This window comes from Pongo abelii, chromosome 1, assembly GCF_028885655.2.
Source record: "Pongo abelii isolate AG06213 chromosome 1, NHGRI_mPonAbe1-v2.0_pri, whole genome shotgun sequence".
Classification (NCBI taxonomy): Eukaryota; Metazoa; Chordata; class Mammalia; order Primates; family Hominidae; genus Pongo; species Pongo abelii.
In genome coordinates this window covers 143,669,282-143,688,732 of record NC_071985.2, presented here as the reverse complement: position 1 = coordinate 143,688,732, position 19,451 = coordinate 143,669,282, and the positions used below count along the sequence as shown (strand labels likewise).

Sequence of the window (19,451 nt, the reverse complement as noted above, 5' to 3'; positions counted from 1 at the left end):
GATTTCAATCCTACAAGACAATTTATTTTTCTATCTTTATTTTACAATGAACAGAGTGGCTGTTAGGCTGTATTTTTGGAGCTTTAGTTCCTAGACAAGGATTTGTGAGAAAGGGATATTTATTTGGAAGGTGCTCATAAGAAACGGGGTAGGACAGTGGGAAAGTGAAAACTGGAACGGAATGAAGCCAGTGACTGGGAACATATCTAGCAGGTTTTGTTGTGGGAACCAGGAGTTAGATCTCCTCAGGTAACTCTAGGAAACAATGTAAAATCTGCCTCCAATTTCCCTCTTGGGTGGCTTAGAAACCTGGGGTACTTTTCTTCCAACTTCCTTTCATTTCTGGATAAGGACTGGTCCTGAATGCATAACCCCCTTGCACTCCTGACCTGGCCCACGTGTGGGCTGAGAAAAAATCCTTAGATGAAGGATCTCTGATGTTTGCAGTGAGGTGCCATTGGAATGTGCAAGGGTGAGTGATAAAGGGAGATGGACTTCACAGATGTTGTGGGTATCCCATCCATATTGCCCCATCTTATGCAAAGATCAACCTTTCCTTAATGGCTTCTTCAATTTTGTGGCTGGTCCTTAGTTTAAATACATATATACACACACACACACACACACACACACACACAATAGGAAAGTCTAAGCTATAGTCCTCTTTGCTGCAACTGATTTTATGAACATAACTGATATTCAAGATCTTCTCCTCTATTACCCATTCTAGGTTTTGCTCATACTTGATCAGGAGTTCTCCTTGTCTAGGTTGCCTTCTCAGTGGAGAGAAACATTTCTTCATTTCTGAGAAACCAGAAGACCTATTTCTGTGCTTTAATAAGGCTGTGGTTACTTCCAGTGCATCTTAACAGGCCATGCAAGCACCAAGAGTATCCCAGGGAATCCTTTGAGTGCCAGCCATACTCCTCCCTGCTTCCATTATATATTATTTCCTCACAGAAACCATAATCATTTAAGCTTGCCAGTAGATCAATCCTTTTAATTGCCTGCTGGCTTGTCTACAAACATGAAATTCATAAAATGACCAGGTGGCAGCTATAGTTTCAGATTTAGTAGAACTTTACTATGACCCCTGGTAGAAAAACTGCTTAACTTCACCCTGAGAAGTGGCCCTCTAGTCCAGCAGACTAGACAATGGATCACAAATTCACAAATAATTCGATGGAGAATACTCCTACTTTAACTCTTTGGTTCCCAGGCTCATATATTCCAGCTAGCATATAATATCCTTTAGTTATCCAATTATATACTGCATATTGAATGACAGTCCCCAACCCCACAGTGGTCTCTACTGGCCATTCCAGTTTTGTTAGGCTGGCAGCTTTTCAATGATGTATAAGGACTAGTGGATTCCATGGTTACATTCGCATGGTTGTGCCTCTTTATTTTAAAGTAAAACTTTCAAAACTTTCTCTAAGCTGATGTTTAGTAGGATTTCATGACATTTAAACAGACACTACAAGTCCTCGAATAGGTGCTGGCTGAACCACTCTCAACAGGGGAATATCCATACCCAGAATTTATGTCAATTTCAGTAAAAAAAAAAAAAAAAAAGTCACGGACTCCTCCAAGGTGCAAAAGGACTGATTTGATCACCTTGACATCTAGTGGTCTGGTTGGTCTTCTTGAAGGGTGGTACTATACTGAAGGCTCAGTGTCAATTTTTGTTGTCTTTGGGCCAATATTTAACATGTAGTGAGATTGGCCTTGGTGAGAGGAAGCCCAGGTTGATGGGTCCATGCAAAGATTTCATCCCTGCCACCGTATCTGTTCTGTGCAAACACTAGGTAGCTGAGGATAAAGCCTGGCTCAAATCTACTGGATAAGTCTTTTTAGCCACCTGATTTGTTCAGTGTCTCTCTAAAACCTATATGCTCTGGTTGACATTGACTTAAGACATAAAGATCCACACACTTTAGGCACTCACTCCTATAGATTTACCTACAGACCTGCTTACTTCTGATCCTACAATTGTGCCAAGGCCAACTACATAAACCATTCTCCACTGCTCAAGATTCTGTACATAGCCTTACTTCAGGCCACTTTTTCCTTTACACAAAATTGCTTACCTGTCAACTGTTTAAAATCTGTCCACAGAGAACATTTCACAGCAATATTTTTGGGGGCCATCCCTAGCTGCAGCAGCAATGTATTTCAATTTGGCTTCTATAAATAACAGACATTGGAGACTACAGAAGATGGGTAGGTAGAAGTGGGGAGAGGGTTGAAAAGTTACCTATTAGGTACAATGTTCACTATGTGGGTGATGGATACAATAAAAGCCAAGATTCCACTGCTATACAATATAGGCATGTAAGAAATCTGCCTTTGTACTCCCTAAATCTATACTAATAGAATTTTTATGAATAAAAATAAACAAAAACTAATCCAACTAAAATTCTAACTATTGTAAAAATTAATTAGTATTAAAACTAAAAATAAAGATCTTTTCAGACAAAAAAATAGGAAAACCCAAAGACTGGAATTAGAACAGATAATTTTATGCCTGGAGTTATGTTCTCAGGTATGTTGAAAACTTCTTGTATACACTTTCAAAATTCCACTGGCCTCATATCTTACTATATCCTCTGCTGACATCACCATTTCAGCAGCTTTGCACAGGCATCACTGGGTTGGTGCTTCATATTTTCAATGCTTCTGCAGCTAGTATTCCAGCAAGAACTTGCTCAACACCTTTTCATGTATAACATAGAACTGTGAGAAAGTTATCATGCATGCTAGAAGCCAATAAGGAAATGCCTTTCCTTCTTGTTTTCTGTGTGTTCCATTCTGACGTGCCTCTCATAACATGTTTTAGAGAACTGTGGTGAAATGGAATAGCAGTGACCCACAGTGGTGACCAAATCAATAACATTATTTCATTGGCCTATCCTCCTTTCCTGTTTTACTTCCCTGATCCTGTCTCCTGTTTCTTTATATTTTCTTTTAGGGTCATTTTTCTAAAGAAAATTCTTTTTAGTCAGGCCTTTCTCCCAGGCTCTGAATTTGGGAGAACATAGAATAAGACAGATGGTAATGGAGATCCTGGCACACAACTCCATAGGGTTGGTATTTTAGAGTGAATCACTAATTGGCCAAAGATCCATAAAGTCTATACTGGCAGTAATAAGTGGAAAGATGGTAACTTCTTACATGTAGGTGAACTGGAATGAGACGCAAGTGGAAAATGAAGCATTGGGTTAGGCTGTGGGCCTTTAAACGGTATATGGGTCTTCGGTAATTATAAGGATGTTAGAGTTGGCTGACATTTGTTAATTGCCTGAAAAGCCATGGAAAAAGAAAATAATAAGCTATGAATGTTCCTTGGGGTCCCTAATCTGCCATGTAAGAAGTCCAACTACCCTAAGACTGTCATGCTGAAGAGACAAGACCAAATGTAAGCACTATAGTTGATATTCACAAATGGGCTCAAGCCTCTAACGTTGTCAACAAGGCCACAGACATGTGAGTGAGGCCATCCTGGCCCCACAAAATCAGTGCATCTGTTAACTAAATACCACAGGATCTTTAGTTGGAACCATTTGGAGTCAAAGTGTCACCCAGTCAAGCCTAACCTGAGTTTCTGACTGACATAGTAATGAAATCATTGTATGTGTTATACAATATTGTAGTTAACTGCAATAAAATATTTTTTATTTCAAGCCACTAAATTTTGATGTATTTATAAGTAGCAATACATAACCAGAGCATAGGTAAGTATAATTTGCCTTGACCACAATAAGGAACTAGAGGTGTTTTTAATTTTTTGGAACACAGGGCATCGCTTGTTTTTTTCAAGCAATGAAACCACGGTAGCAGCAACCACAGGGCATTGCTTGGTTTTTCTTTCTTTTTTTTTTATTATTATACTTTAAGTTTTAGGGTACATGTGCACAATGTGCAGGTTAGTTACATATGTATACATGTGCCATGCTGGTGTGCTGCACCCATTAACTCACCATTAACATTAGGTATATCTCCTAATGCTATCCCTCCCCCCACCCCACAACAGTCCCCAGAGTGTGATGTTCCCCTTCCTGTGTCCATGTGTTCTCATTGTTCAATTGCCATCTATGAGTGAGAACATGCGTTGTTTGGTTTTTTGTCCTTGTGATAGTTTACTGAGAATGATGATTTCCAATTTCATCCACGTCCCTACAAAGGATATGAACTCATCATTTTTTATGGCTGCATAGTATTCCATGGTGTATATGTGCCACATTTTCTTAATCCAGTCTATCATTGTTGGACATTTGGGTTGGGTCCAAGTCTTTGCTATTGTTGCTGCTACTGTGGTTTCATGGTTGGTTTTTCAAAAGATGAAACCACAGTAGCAGCAGCCACCACAGTTAAAAAAAAAATGAAGGTAACTTAAGGGTTTAAACTTCTTAGGGTGAGGTTTGGCTCAGTTTACAAACAAACTGCAACATCCAAAGTGCTGCCTGAGGATTAAAGAAATCTCAAATAAGTGGTGCTATGGTTTGAATGTATGTGTCCCTTCAAAATTTATACACTGTAACCTAATACTGAAAGTGATAGTATTAAGAGGTGGGCCTTTTAAGAAGTGATTACATCATGAGCACGCCACCCTCACGAATAGGATTAGTGTTCTTATAAAAGAGGTTGAAAGGGGTGCCCTAATCCCTTTTGCCTTTTTCCTCGTGTCAGGACACATACATTGCACCATCTTGGAAGCAGAGAGTGAGCCTTCACCAGACATCAGATCTGCTGGTGCCTTGATCTTGGACTCCCCAGCCTCTAAAACTGTGAAAAATGAATTTCTCTGATGTATAAATGACCTAGTCTGTGATATTTTGTTACAGCAGCATGGAAGGACTAAGATAAGTGGTATAAGAGGCAGATGAAAAAGGGATAAAAGACTACAAATTGGGTACAGTGTATACTGCTGTGGTGATGGGTGCCCCAAAATCTCACAAATCACCACTAAATAACTTACTCATGTAACCAAATACCACCTATTCCCCAAGAACTTACGTAAATAATTTTTCAATGACACATGCCATAAAAAACATTCAAACCCCTATAATTAAAGAGTTCAGATGTCTTCATAAAAACAATCAATCATAGTCTCAAAATCTGCTCTTGTAGGCAGGAGATAGTTTTTCCTACTAACCTTTTGTTAAATCTCAACAATTCCCACCTGATAAGACCTTGAAAGAGACTCTATGATGGGCTGTCCCACTGGAGAGGGCAAGTGGATTGAATGGTATTATGAGTTGGACTGTACCAGCATTACTTGTATACCACTTCAAATGTATCATGGATCTACTTCATACTCCAGGTTCTGTTATTGGAACCAGTCCTACATGGGCTGGGATAAGCTTCATGCTGATGAGCACTTTGCTTCAGTCCAGTGCCCTGTGGCATTTGTTTCTTGCCATGAGGCTTTTCAGATCCTGCAGCACAGATCTCACACTAAAACACACTTAGCACTCATTCTCTCAAAAATTGAAACATAAGCCAAACTTTATCAATAAAAGATGAGAACTGATGGATAAATTCTTTCCTTTGTCAGCTTGTTGGGGGAATGGTTCTGAAATGCATTCTGTAACATTTCTCAAGACTCCATTTGAATTGACGTCTCTATCACAGCAGTGCTGAATTGATAACCCATTCTTTGATTGACTTTCCTTCCTTCCCTGTTTCATTCTATTTCTCATTTCTGCTCCCTAGAATCATATTCCCAATTAAGCCATCTACAAGCAAGCCTTTATTTCGGGCATTTCAGGCTATGCTTTGAAGGAAATTAAAGCTAGACAACCAGGAATTTACTATTTTATATATCAGAATACCAATATTAATCAAGTTTATTACAGGGAACTTACGGTATTCTTTTATTCCTACTCTACTTTCTGTTTCCAATTTCTTTCACTTCTAGTAACAATTTAGATTCCATACTGGACATCTATGTACTTAGTTATCTAATTATATATACATTATATTTATATAATAATAATATATATTATATATATTATATATATAATAAAAATATATATTATATATAATAAAAATATATATTATATATAATATATAATATATATAATATATAATATATATATAATATATATAATATATAATATATATATAATATATATAATTATAATATATATATTATATATTATATATAAAGTGACACCTCTACTTTTAAAATAGACCCAGACTCTGACCACTTTTTGGCCCCTTTCCTGCCACCTTTCCTGTATGTCGCCATTATCTCTCATTGAGATGATTACAGGAAACGCCAATATGACTCTCTGCTTCTATTCTTTCTCTATTTCAACAATTTGTGTGGTTCTTTTTACATTGTAAGTTAGATAATGTAATTTCAATGCCCCAAATTTCCCAATGACTTGTAAATCTTTAAAAGATCCTTAAAAACGAAAGTCTTGATATTGGCTTAATAAATCTTTCTCCTAACCTCTTCTGCACCTCACTTCCTACTGCATGCTGCTCCCTTCTTGCTGTTCCTTGACAGGATTTGTCCTGTCCAAGATGTTGCACATGGTATTCAAAGTACTTACAAAACTCTTCCTTCAGATATGTACTGCTACTCACTCTCTTCTTCCAAACGTTTTCCCAAACATCAATGGTGTATGGTATCTTGTATGAACACTCAAATTCATAAACTTCTCTCTTCCTCTGACTCAAATTTTTATTTCTCCCCTCTTTTTTTCCATAGGACTTATCATCATCTGATGTATTTTGCTGATTTATTTATTTATTTATATCCTCTATAGCTCCTTTAGAAAGTTTCATGTGATGGGTCTTTGTACCTGTTTTGTTCACTGCTATTATCTCTAGCACTTCAAATACTACATAGTATAAAACAGATACTTAACAAATACTGTTTAAATGAATTAACAAATAGGTGAGTAAACAAATGACCTGTGGTATATTCAATATTTGTAAAATATGATACAAATTCAAGGTAGAGACTTAACTCAGTTACAATCTCTAACAGATCATCTCCCCACTGATCACAGTTCACTAGTACAATGGTGTGCACCTAAACCAAGCTAATACATTGGTGCTTCCTCAATTTAGGACAAATGATTTAGACTCTTAATGATATGACAAGACAGGTCAAGCAAACATACAAATATATACTTAGACGCATGTAGTAAATCAGTAGTTCAGAAGATCCTGATTAAGCTAAGCAATCAGGATAAATTTGCCAAATTGAAGAAGAGATTATATTGGGAGCAGTACAGCTATTTAAGGAGTTCTAAGTCATATCCTATATGAGAATAGATGTACCTTTGCTCTGATTAAAAGAGAAGTCTCTCCTGATAAAAGGAACATCTTGTGAACACTAACATGGTGAATTAGTTTGTTTTCACACTGCTGAGAAAGACATACCTGAGTCTGGGCAATTTACAAAAGAAAGAGGTTTATTGGACTTGCAGTTCCATGTGGCTAGGGAAGCCTCACAATCATGGCAGAAGGTGAAAGTCACATCTTACATGACGGCAGACGAAAGAAGAGCCTGTACAGGGAAACTCCCCTTTATATTACCATCAGATCTCATGAAACTTATTCACATATCATGAGAACAGCATGGGAAAGACCTACCCCAATGATTCAATTACCTTCCACCAGGTCCCTCCCACAACATGTGGTAATTCAAGATGAGATTTGGATGGAGACACAGCCAAACCATATCATCTGGTCTCAAAAATAAAAAGATGCAATTGTTTGGATATAAAATCAAAACAGGTACTGAATGAGAAGAATGAATGCTGCTCAAAACTGATTAATGTTAAGAAAATTAGATCAAGAAATTCTCCTCAAAAGCATAGCAAATGAATATAGACCCACCATGAAAGAAAACACATAGAGAATAAATCCAGGAGGTGCATTATCTGCATTATAGGAGTTCCAGATGGAGGAATAGAAGCAAAAGGATTCCCAAAAATAATTAAAGAATACCATAAGAACATTTTCTTTATCTTTTTTTTTTTTTTTTTCAAATCTACTCGATTTATTTTTGATGGTAATTATTATAAATTATATTATACACATTGGTGCCTTAAAAATTATGCCAAATAAAAGATAAGGAAAGTACTCATATAATCCTAAATACTTCCTCCATGTTCTCATAGTACACTGACACCTTTGCAAACTATCGATGTGGGTTAGATTGTTGTCTACATGCTAAACATTTCTTTTTTTTTTTCTTTTTTTCTTTTATTATTATTACAAATATTTATATCTATCCTGGTGCAGTTTCCAAAGTCCAAAGATAATTAAAAGTTTTCCAATGGACTATTATTTACCTATAACATAAGGAGTATCAAGCTTCTCATCCCTAACACTATAGAAAACATGATCTGGTGATGTAGAATTTTGTTATTATTACTATTATCATTATTATTTTGAGATGGAGTCTTGCTCTGTCACCCAGGCTGGAGTGCAGTGGTGCTATCTTGGCTCACTGTAAACTCTGCCTCTGGTGTTCACGTGATTCTCCTGCCTCAGCCTCCCTACTAGCTAGGATTACAGGTGCACACCACCTTGGCTAATTTTTGTATTTTTAGTAGAGTTAAGGTTTTGCCATGTTCACCAGGCTAGTCTCAAACTCCTGACCTCAGGTGATCCGTCCACCTCGGCCTCCCAAAGTGCTGGGATTACAGGTGTGAGCCACCACACCTGATCGAATTTTATATAAAGAAAAAAAGCCATTTATAGATACATGCAAAATAAATACTTTTCCTAATAATGAAGAACTCGTAAAGTTTATGATACATGACATTCTTGACAGAGAAATACAAAAACATATGATCATTATTGATGGCAGTAAAAGTATGGTAAAACCTAAGTAACACCTGGTAATGTATTTGGAAATACATTACAAATGCTAAAAATATTTTTTTCTTAGAAAATGTCTATTTAGTGTTTAAGTTTCCTTGTCTGCAGAGGGGGATATTGAATAGGTGATCTCACTGCAAAGCCCTGCTCTGCTGTGTTCCCTTCTTCAACCTGAACTTTCTCTAGCTGGGTCAGTTGGCCCCAGTCTCTTTCTCAGGCCACTATTTGTTCTCAAAGTACACTGCGACTTGTAGACAACACTTCAGCCTCTGAAGACCAACACACTGCAGTTCTGCAAGATCAACAAATTGAATCGACTCCTACCTAATTCCTGAGCTCCTATAACCCACTGAGTAGCCACGTCTTATGAATGGGCTTCTGTGTCCCCCATTTCTGAGTCCATATACTGTGAATGGCATCTCAGCATCTCACCACCTCTTTGTACTTGGCCCTGGCTTGTTTCATGCTAGCCCACCTCTGAGGCACTGGAGCCCTGGCCATAAATTCTTCTCTGAACACAATGCTCTAATTGCTGTACCAAGTTTGGAACTTCCTAGAGACTTGTTGAATGGCTTTGCTCAAAATGCTGATAGCAATATGGACAATGAAATCCAGGCTGAGGTGGTCTCAGATGGAGATAAGGAACTTATTGGGAACTGGAGCAAAGTTGACTCTTGTTATGTTTTAGCAAAGAGATGGGTGGCATTTTGCTCATGCCCTAGAGATTTTGGAACTTTGAACTTGAGAGAGATGATTTAGGGTATCTGGCAGAATAAATTTTTAAACAGCGAAGCATTCCAGAGGTGACTTGGGTGCTATTAAAAACATTGAGTTTTATAAGGGATGCAGATCATAAAAGTTCAGCAAATTTGCAGCCTGACAATGTGATAGAAAAGGAAATCCCACATTCTGAGAAGAAATTCAAGCAAGCTGCAGAGATTTGCATAAGTAATACGTAGCTGAATATTAATCCCCAAGACAGTGGGGAAAATGTCTCCAGGGCATGTCAGAGGTCTTCTCAGCAGCCCCTCCCATCACAGGCCCTGAGGCCTAGGAGGAAAAAGTGGTTTCCTGGGCCAGGCCCAGGGTCCCCATGCTGTGTGCAGCCTAGGGATTTGATGCCGTGCCTCCAAGCTGCTCCAGCCATAGCTAAAATGCACCAGTGTAGAGCTCAGGCTGTGGCTTTAGATGGTGCAAGCCTCAAGTCTTGGCCACTTCCACGTGGTGTTGAGCCTGCCAGTGCACAGAGGTCAAGAATTGGGGTTTGGGAACCTCTGCCTAGATTTCAGAGGATGTATGGAAATGCCTGGATGTCCAGGCAGAAGTTTGCTGCAAGGGTGGGTCTCTCATGGAGAACATGTGCTAGGGCAGTGTGGAAGGGAAATGTTGGGTCAGAGCCTCCACACAGAGTCCCTACTGGGGCACTGCCTAGTGGAGCTGTGAGAAGAGGGCCACCATCCTCCAGACCCCAGAATGGTAGATACACTGACAGCTTGGACCATGCGCCTGGAAAAGCTTCACTCAATCCCAGCCCATGAAGGCAACTCAGAGGGAGGCTGTACCCTGCAAAACCACAGGGGCAGAGCTGCCCAAGACCATGGGAGCTCACCTCTTGCATCAGTGTGACCTGGATGTGAGACATGGAGTCAAAGGTTATCATTTGGAACTTTAAGATTTGACTGCCCTGCTGGATTTTGGACTTGCATGGGGCCTGTAGCCCCTTTGTTTAGGCCAATTTCTCCCATTTGGAATGGCTGTATTTACCTGATGCCTATACCTCCATTGTATCTCAGAAGTAACTAACTTGCTTTTGATTTTACAGGCTCATAGGTGGAAGGGACTTGTTTTGTCTTAGATGAGACTTTGGACTATGCACTTTTGAGTTAATGCTGAAATGAGTTTAGACTTTGGGGTATTGTTGGAAAGGCATAATTGGTGTTGAATGTGAGGACATGGATTTGGGAGGGGCTGGGGTGGAATGATATGGTTTGGCTGTGTCCCCCACTCAAATCTCCTCTTGAATTCCCACGTGTTGTGGGAGGGACTCAGTGAGAGATAATTGAATCATAAGGGCAGGCCTTTCCTTTGCTGTTCTCATGATAGTTGAATGGGTCTCATGAGATCTGAGGGGTTAAAAAAGGGAGTTTCTCTACACAAGCTCTCTCTTTGCCTGCTGCTATCCACATAACATGTGACTTGCTCCTCCTTGCCTTCTGCCATGATTGTGAGGTTTCCAACAGCCTTAGTGACTAAGACATAGTCACTCTCTTAGTCTGTTTGTGTTGCTACAGCAGAATCCCTGTTTTATTAAAAAACAATTGAAAGACGTTTACTTGGATAATGATTCTGATGTCTAGAAAGGCCAAGATTAGGCAGATGTATCTGATGAGAGCTTTTTGTTACGCCCATTCATGGAAGAAAGAAGAAGCAGGGGTGAGTGTGGGGAGGGAGAAAGCAAGGAAGAAATACTGAGGAAGGTAGACTCTTTTTAACAACCTGCATCCTTGGGAACTAATCTACTCCTGCAAGAGTGAGAATTTACTGGCCCCAATGGGAAGTCACTAATCTATTCATGAGGGATCTGCCCCCATGACCTAAACATCTCCCACTAGCCTCACCTCCCAACACTACCACATTGGGGATCAAATTTTAACATGAGTTTTGACAGACAGAAACCACATACAAACCATAGCAGTCACCTACTGAAACAAAACATATTTTCTACCTCAAGCATACCATCTCAAACTGCATGCCCTCCCAAAGGAAAAAAAAGCAAATTGAGGACTGATTCTCATTATTTTCCTGTAATATTTGGGTGGTTTCAAGGGCATGCTGAGACCACGCTGGGCCACTGCTGATTCTTGCTGTATGACTATTGTAGTAATGATGAAGGTGACCTCATTTTCTGACGGTTGGGGTAATTATTTAATCTGAGAAAGCAGGATATAGCACCTTCTGTAGCCGTCACTCTCAAATAGAAGACAATCAAAAAAGCACATATGGGTGTAATAGATTTTACTGAAGATATGGATATGGGCAGCCATGTTTTTTCTATGTTTCCTTTGCCCATCACAAATTGAGGGGACCCTCAAGCTCTCACTATACTGAAGAATATCCCCTTTCCACATTTCTGCCTTCACTCTATCCTCTTCCTCATTCTATCTTCTTTCCTCCTACCTACTACTTTGCTTTTAGGAGCAAATAAAAATTCTCCCACAGAGCAATTTGGCATAATTTGTTATTAGGTTTCCTCTAGTACTTCAATCCTTATATTTTCTCTGTCCGCTCCGATAGGCACATCATGAGGTTTTACAAATATGAGCATTTCCCTCTCTAAGCATGTTGGGGTCAAATTTCAAATAATAAAACTCAGCTTTACCTTTTACAATATGTTATTTCAGTAGCTATTCTGCTGCAGGAGAGGAGGAGACTGTCTGCCAAAACAATGACAGTTGCAAATAGTGCAGACACTGGACTTTGGAAACTCTGTGGAAAAATGTACCACGGGAGGACAGAAGCATAGAGTTTAAATTGAATAGACATTTTGAGAAGTCTAGGAAAGTTCCTATCTAAGCAGTAGCTGCACATGCCATAAAATTTGTCTGGACCTTGAAGCACAGGTGGCCCCAATGGAAGAATGTGATATCTAAAGAGTGTCTGCAGAAGCACCCAACAGTATAGTGGTTTAGTTATCCTTGCATGATTTTTTTATGTGGTGTGCTGCAAGTTTAGATTTTTTTTAAAAAATCATGTTTTTGTTTTTCTAGAACAGAAAAGCAATTGATTTCCTAGAATCAAGCCTAGTATGTAAGTAGCTCTTTGTTGCTTTCAGTTTCCATCTGAATTATATTTCAGGAAATGTTTTAAGTAGACTTGAATTGGCCCAAGAGGCTGCTTTTCTGGCTGCAAAACCATTATACTAGGTCATTTTAAAGCATAATGTCTGAAAGCATATACAATTTGGAGGGAATAAGGGAGAAACATCATTATTTTAGACTTCCAGGCCTCCTTGTTTGTTGTTGTTTTTCAAGTGCCATGCACTCAGCTCTTAAAAATATTTGTACAAACAAGTTTATCATTATAAGAAGCTGAAGACAGGCCTCTTCCCAGGGCTGACTTAATAACTTGGTCATCATTTTCAGTGGTCTTCAATTCATTCTCCATGTGCTAGACTCAGTGATTTAAAACACACACACATAAATTGAATTATGTCACTTTTTTGCACAAAAGTCTAAAAATACTCCTATTGCACTTAGGCAAAAGTCTTGTCTCCACACTATGGCCTGCAGGATTCTACACGATCTGGTTCCTGCCTGTCCCTCTCTAAACCCAGTCTATTTCAGCTTCACTACATGAACTTTCAGTCTGGATCAAACATGCCAAGATATTCCCTAATCAGGAACTTTGCACAAAATTCCTCTGCCTGGCACTCATTTTCCTTTCCTGACTAAACCGTACTCACTAAAACCTCAACTCTGCTTTCCTCAGGGAAATATTTCTGACCTGCTAATCTAAATTAGGTCACTTTTCTACATTTACTTGTGACATTCTGTGCTATTCCTTTACAATGCTTATCAGAAATTAAAACATTATATTCGTTGACATGACAACTTGTTAATGTCTGTCTTCTGGACTAAAAACATCTAAGAACCATAGCTGTTTTGCTGATGACATCACCTTTCCCTAGTGTCCAGCATGTGGTCAGTGGTCAATGTTCATTTATTGAATGATTGAATGTAATCCATGTTTAAAAGTGCTTACTTTGTTGTCATTCAGCACATATGAGCTTGGTTCTTTGCATTGCAGCCTTTTGATCTTATAGAACAACTATAGAAATCCCAACCCAAAATGCTCAAAACATGATTTAGTGAATATGAGCCCATGTTGCTCTTGTATTTGTTACTGTTGTTGTCATTATCATTGTCATTCTATCATGTTAGGTTTCATTTTGATGGTTCTGTGACTTGAAAGAAATCCTTGTTTCTATAAGATAAATGTGTTGTATAAAGAGGCAGTAAGCTTAGGGTTTCACTTGGACTTGTTTCATAATTTTAGCAATGGTACTGGATTTTATTCTAATATCAATTATTTACTTGTTATTATTCTGAATAGAAAATACAAATAATTACAAGAGACTTCTGATTCTGGCAGCATTTTGAACTAGATTAGTTAAAACTTTATTATTAAACAATGAAAAATTAATAAAACAGGGCAAACATCTTTTCTTATTGTTTTCCAGGGCTGACACAAGTAAATACCACATTCCTTCCTCAGTCCCCACAAAGGTCATGTCCTTCTCACATAAGAAATACATTCATCCCATGGAACCAAGTTCGAAAACACTCTGCAGGATATTATCCAGGAGAACTTCCCCAATCTAGCAAAGCAGGCCAACATTCAGATTCAGGAAATACAGAGAACACCACAAAGATACTCCTCGAGAAGAGCAACTCCAAGACACATAATTGTCAGATTCACCAAAGTTGAAATGAAGGAAAAAATGTTAAGGGCAGCCAGAGAGAAAGGTCAGGTTACCCTCAAAGGGAGGCCCATCAGACTAACAGCAGATCTCTTGGCAGAAACTCTACAAGCCAGAAGAGAGTGGGGGCCAATATTCAACATTCTTAAGGAAAAGAATTTTCGACCCAGAATTTCATATCCGGCCAAAGTAAGCTTCATAAGTGAAGGAGAAATAAAATACTCTACAGACAAGCAAATGCTGAGAAATTTTGTCACCACCAGGCCTGCCCTAAAAGAGCTCCTGAAGGAAGCACTAAACATGGAAAGGCACAACCAGTACCAGCCACTGCAAAATCATGCCAAAATGTAAAGACCATCGAGACTAGGAAGAGACTGCATCAACTAACGAGCAAAATAACCAGCTAACATCATAATGACAGGATCAAATTCACACATAACAATATTAACTTTAAATGTAAATGGACTAAATGCTCCAATTAAAAGACACAGACTGGCAAACTGGATAAAGAGTCAAGACCCATCAGTGTGCTGTATTCAGGAAACCCATCTCACGTGCAGAGACACACATAGGCTCAAAATAAAAGGATGGAGGAAGATCTACCAAGCAAATGGAAAACAAAAAAAGGCAGGGGTTGCAATCCTAGTCTCTGATAAAACAGACTTTAAACCAACAAAGATCAAAAGAGACAAAGAAGGCCATTACATAATGGTAAAGGGATTAATTCAACAAGAAGAGCTAACTATCCTAAATATATATGCACCCAATACAGGAGCACCCAGATTCATACAGCAAGTCCTGAGTGACCTACAAAGAGACTTAGACTCCCACACATTAATAATGGGAGACTTTAACACCCCACTGTCAACATTAGACAGGTCAACAAGACTGAAAGTCAACAAGGATACCCAGGAATTGAACTCAGCTCTGCACCAAGTGGACCTCATAGGCATCTACAGAACTCTCCACACCAAATCAACATAATATACATTTTTTTCAGCACCACACCACACCTATTCCAAAATTGACCACATGCTTAGAAGTAAAGCTCTCTTCAGTAAATGTAAAAGAACAGAAATTATAACAAACTGTCTCTCAGATCACAGTGCAATCAAGCTAGAACTCAGGATTAAGAATCTCACTCAAAACAGCTCAACTACATGGAAACTGAACAACCTGCTCCTGAATGACTACTGGGTACATAACGAAATGAAGTCAGAAATAAAGATGTTCTTTGAAACCAACGAGAACCAAGACACAACATACCAGAATCTCTGGGATGCATTCAAAGCAGTGTGTAGAGGGAAATTTATAGCACTAAATGCCCACAAGAGAAAGCAGGAAAGATCCAAAATTGACACCCTAACATCACAATTAAAAGAACTAGAAAAGCAAGAGCAAACACATTCAAAAGCTAGCAGAGGCAAGAAATAACTAAAATCAGAGCAGAACTGAAGGAAATAGAGACACAAAAAACCCTTCAAAAAATTAATGAATCCAGGAGCTGGTTTTTTGAAAGGATCAACAAAATTGATAGACCACTAGCAAGATTAATAAAGAAAAAAAGAGAGAAGAATCAAATAGATGCAATAAAAAATGATAAAGGGGATATCACCAGCGATCCCACAGAAATACAAAGTACCATCAGAGAATACTACAAACACCTCTACGCAAATAAACTAGAAAATCTAGAAGAAATGGATCAATTCCTCGACACATACACTCTCCCAAGACTAAACCAGGAAGAAGTTGAATCTCTGAATAGACCAATAACAGGATCTGAAATTGTGGCAATAATCAATAGCTTACCAACCAAAAAGAGTCCAGGACCAGATGGATTCACAGCCGAATTCTACCAGAGGTACAAGGAGGAACTAGTACCATTACTTCTGAAACTATCCCAATCAATAGAAAAAGAGGGAATCCTCCCTAACTCATTTTATGAGGCCAGCATCATCCTGATACCAAAGCCGGGCAGAGACACAACCAAAAAAGAGAACTTTAGACCAATATCCTTGATGAACATTGATGCAAAAATCCTCAATAAAATACTGGCAAACCGAATCCAGCAGCACGTCAAAAAGCTTATCCACCATGATCAAGTGGGCTTCATCCCTGGGATGCAAGGCTGGTTCAATATATGCAAATCAATAAATGTAATCCATCATATAAACAGAACCAAAGACAAAAACCACATGATTATCTCAATAGATGCAGAAAAGGCCTTTGACAAAATTCAGCAATGTTTCATGCTAAAAACCACAATGAGATACCATCTCCCAACATTTGGAATGGCGATCATTAAAAAGTCAGGAAACAACAGGTGCTGGAGAGGATGTGGAGAAATAGGAACACTTTTACACTGTTGGTGGGACTGTAAACTAGTTCAACCCTTGTGGAAGTCAGTGTGGCAATTCCTCAGGGATCTAGAACTAGAAATTCCATTTGACCCAGCCATCCCATTACTGGGTATATACCCAAAGGACTATAAATCATGCTGCTATAAAGACACATGCACACGTATGTTTATTGCGGCATTATTCACAATAGCAAAGACTTGGAACCAAGCCAAATGTCCAACAATGATAGACTGGATTAAGAAAATGTGGCACATATACACCATGGAATACTATGCAGCCATAAAAAATGATGAGTTCATGTCCTTTGTAGGGACATGGATGAAATTGGAAATCATCATTCTCAGTAAACTATCACAAGAACAAAAAACCAAACACCGCATATTTTTACTCATAGGTGGGAACTGAACAATGAGAACACATGGACACAGGAAGGGGAACATCACACTCTGGGGACTGTTGTGGGGTGGGGGGAGGGGGGAGGGATAGCATTGGGAGATATACCTAATGCTAGATGACGAGTTAGTGGGTGCAGCGCACCAGCATCGCACATGTATACATATGTAACTAACCTGCACATTGCGCACATGTACCCTAAAACCTAATGTATAATAATAATAAATTAATTAATTAATTTAAAAAAAAAAGAAATATATTCATCCCAACCCAACATCCTCAAAAGTATTAACCCATTCTAGCATCAACTCAAAATCCAAATCTTATCTAAATCAAGAATGGGTAAGATTACAGGTATGAATCATGCTGGGGAGAAGTTCATCTCCAGCTGTGAACCTGGAAAAACAGACAAGTTATCTGCTTCCAAAATACAATGGTGACAGGTAAAGGATAGACATTCTCATTTCCGAAGAAATTAGAAGGAAGGGGATCTTGTGTCCCAAGCAAGTCAGAAACATAGCATGACAAATTCCATTAGATTTTGGAGCTTGAGAATCATCCTCTTTGCCACCTTGCTCTGTTCTCTGGGCCCACTGGGGTGGTGGACTGATCCTACAGGCCCACCCAGGCAACAACCCCACCTTCTCAGGCCTGGGTGGTAGCTCCACTTTCCTTGGTGGTAGCCAAGGAGAAGATAGCTCCACCTCCTGGGCCTGTGTCCTCTGGGCCTGTGTTGGCAGCCCAGCTGGACTCTACATTCACGGCTCTGCAAAGTTATTATTTCTTCACTTCACCCTGTCTCTGTCTCTTTTCCTCAAGACTAGCAATGTTTCTACTTGGGTAAAATTCTCAAAAATCTTGTGCGATTTACAAGGGTTTGCACCATCAGAAAAAGTCTTCTACAGATCATTTCTGACTAACTACATCTCTATTCCTGACTTCTACTGAGATCGCTTGATTGGATTCATGAGTCACATGCCTAGTATCTTTAGCAAATGATTGTCCAGCCACCCCCTTGTCACTGTGTCCAGAGCATGCTATCTGGATAGGCTGAGAATCTTCCAAATCATTGTTACTTTTTTTTTAATTGCTTAGTTGTTTCTTCTTCCATTTATCTGTCTCCTTTCATTTTATCACAGTAGCAAGAAGAAAACTGGCTGTACCTTTAACTCTTCATTTAGAAATCCCCTCAGCTAAATATCCAAGTTCATCAAAGGGTCTAATTTCCACAAAATACTGGAACACAATTTGGCCAAGTTCTCTGCCACTTTTATTTATTTATTTTATTTTTTATAGTTGGATTATTTTTTATTCTAATGTTAGTTGAATAAGAACAAAATTAAAATAAACACACAAAAAATGCCTCTGTGAATCAGTCACAGGGTTCCTCTAAGTCTGGGCTGGTGACCTTTCTCTTTTGCTTGCCTAGCTCTTTGATGGTCTCTATCTCTGCAGGACTAAACTTGGAGGTTAGTGTCACATTGTCATAATCGAATTCCTCATCAAGTGAGAAGGGTTGAACTTCATCTCCACATATCTCTTCCATCTGTTTGTCCATTCTTTTTACAGTAGGCTTTGGCTTCACTTCACAGGTGGGAGGCTGTGCCACAGAAGGATACAGGAAGGAATGCTGGTGCTTACATCCTACTCCACTTCTCCTGGGAGCAGCAGCAAATCCTCACTTATTTGGGGTTTCATCTCTTCATGCATGTCCAAATCTTCCAAATCTAGGAAATTGTCTACCTGTTCTTCCAAACATTGTCATGAAGTATGAAGAAAAATGGTTTTATTTCTAAGGTGGTAGTCATTAGCTTCATTTTTATGAGTAACTTTGCTTAGGTAAAAATGTTTTCCGAAGAATCAGTTCCAAACACTCCCCTTTTGGACACAAGATCCTCTTGTGAAAGATGAGTAAAAGTGTTCAGAAATTCTTCATCATATGTTTGCTCATGACAATTAAGGAATTTATCCAAGACTTCTTTGATTAATTGATCTTCACGCATTATTTTCAATCCTGATGTATGGGCAGACATTCCTATTCACAAGGCCACAGTATCTATGAGTGAAAACATGTAGTGTTTATCTTTCTGTCCATGCGATAGTTTGCTCAGAGTTATGGTTTCCAGCTTCATCCATGTCCCTACAAAGGACATATTTATTTATTTTTAAAAGTTTTGTTTTTATTTGAAATGGGGTACTATGTCGCCCAGGGTGGTTTCAAACTCCTGTATCAAGCTATCCTCCCACTTCAGCCTCCCAAAGTGTTGGGATTACAGGCATTAACTACTATGACTGGCCTCTACCACTTTATAATGAGAATTGCCTTTCCTCAAGTTTCCAGATTACAGATTACTAATTCCTGGAGATAT

At 38.9% G+C, this 19,451-nt stretch overlaps 1 pseudogene; it reads right to left on the bottom strand.

The window, feature by feature from the left end:
- Positions 1–18,359: 18,359 nt before the first annotated feature.
- On the bottom strand, positions 18,360–19,118 carry LOC100431817 (intraflagellar transport-associated protein-like; annotated as a pseudogene).
- Between the last annotated feature and the right edge of the window lie 333 nt (positions 19,119–19,451).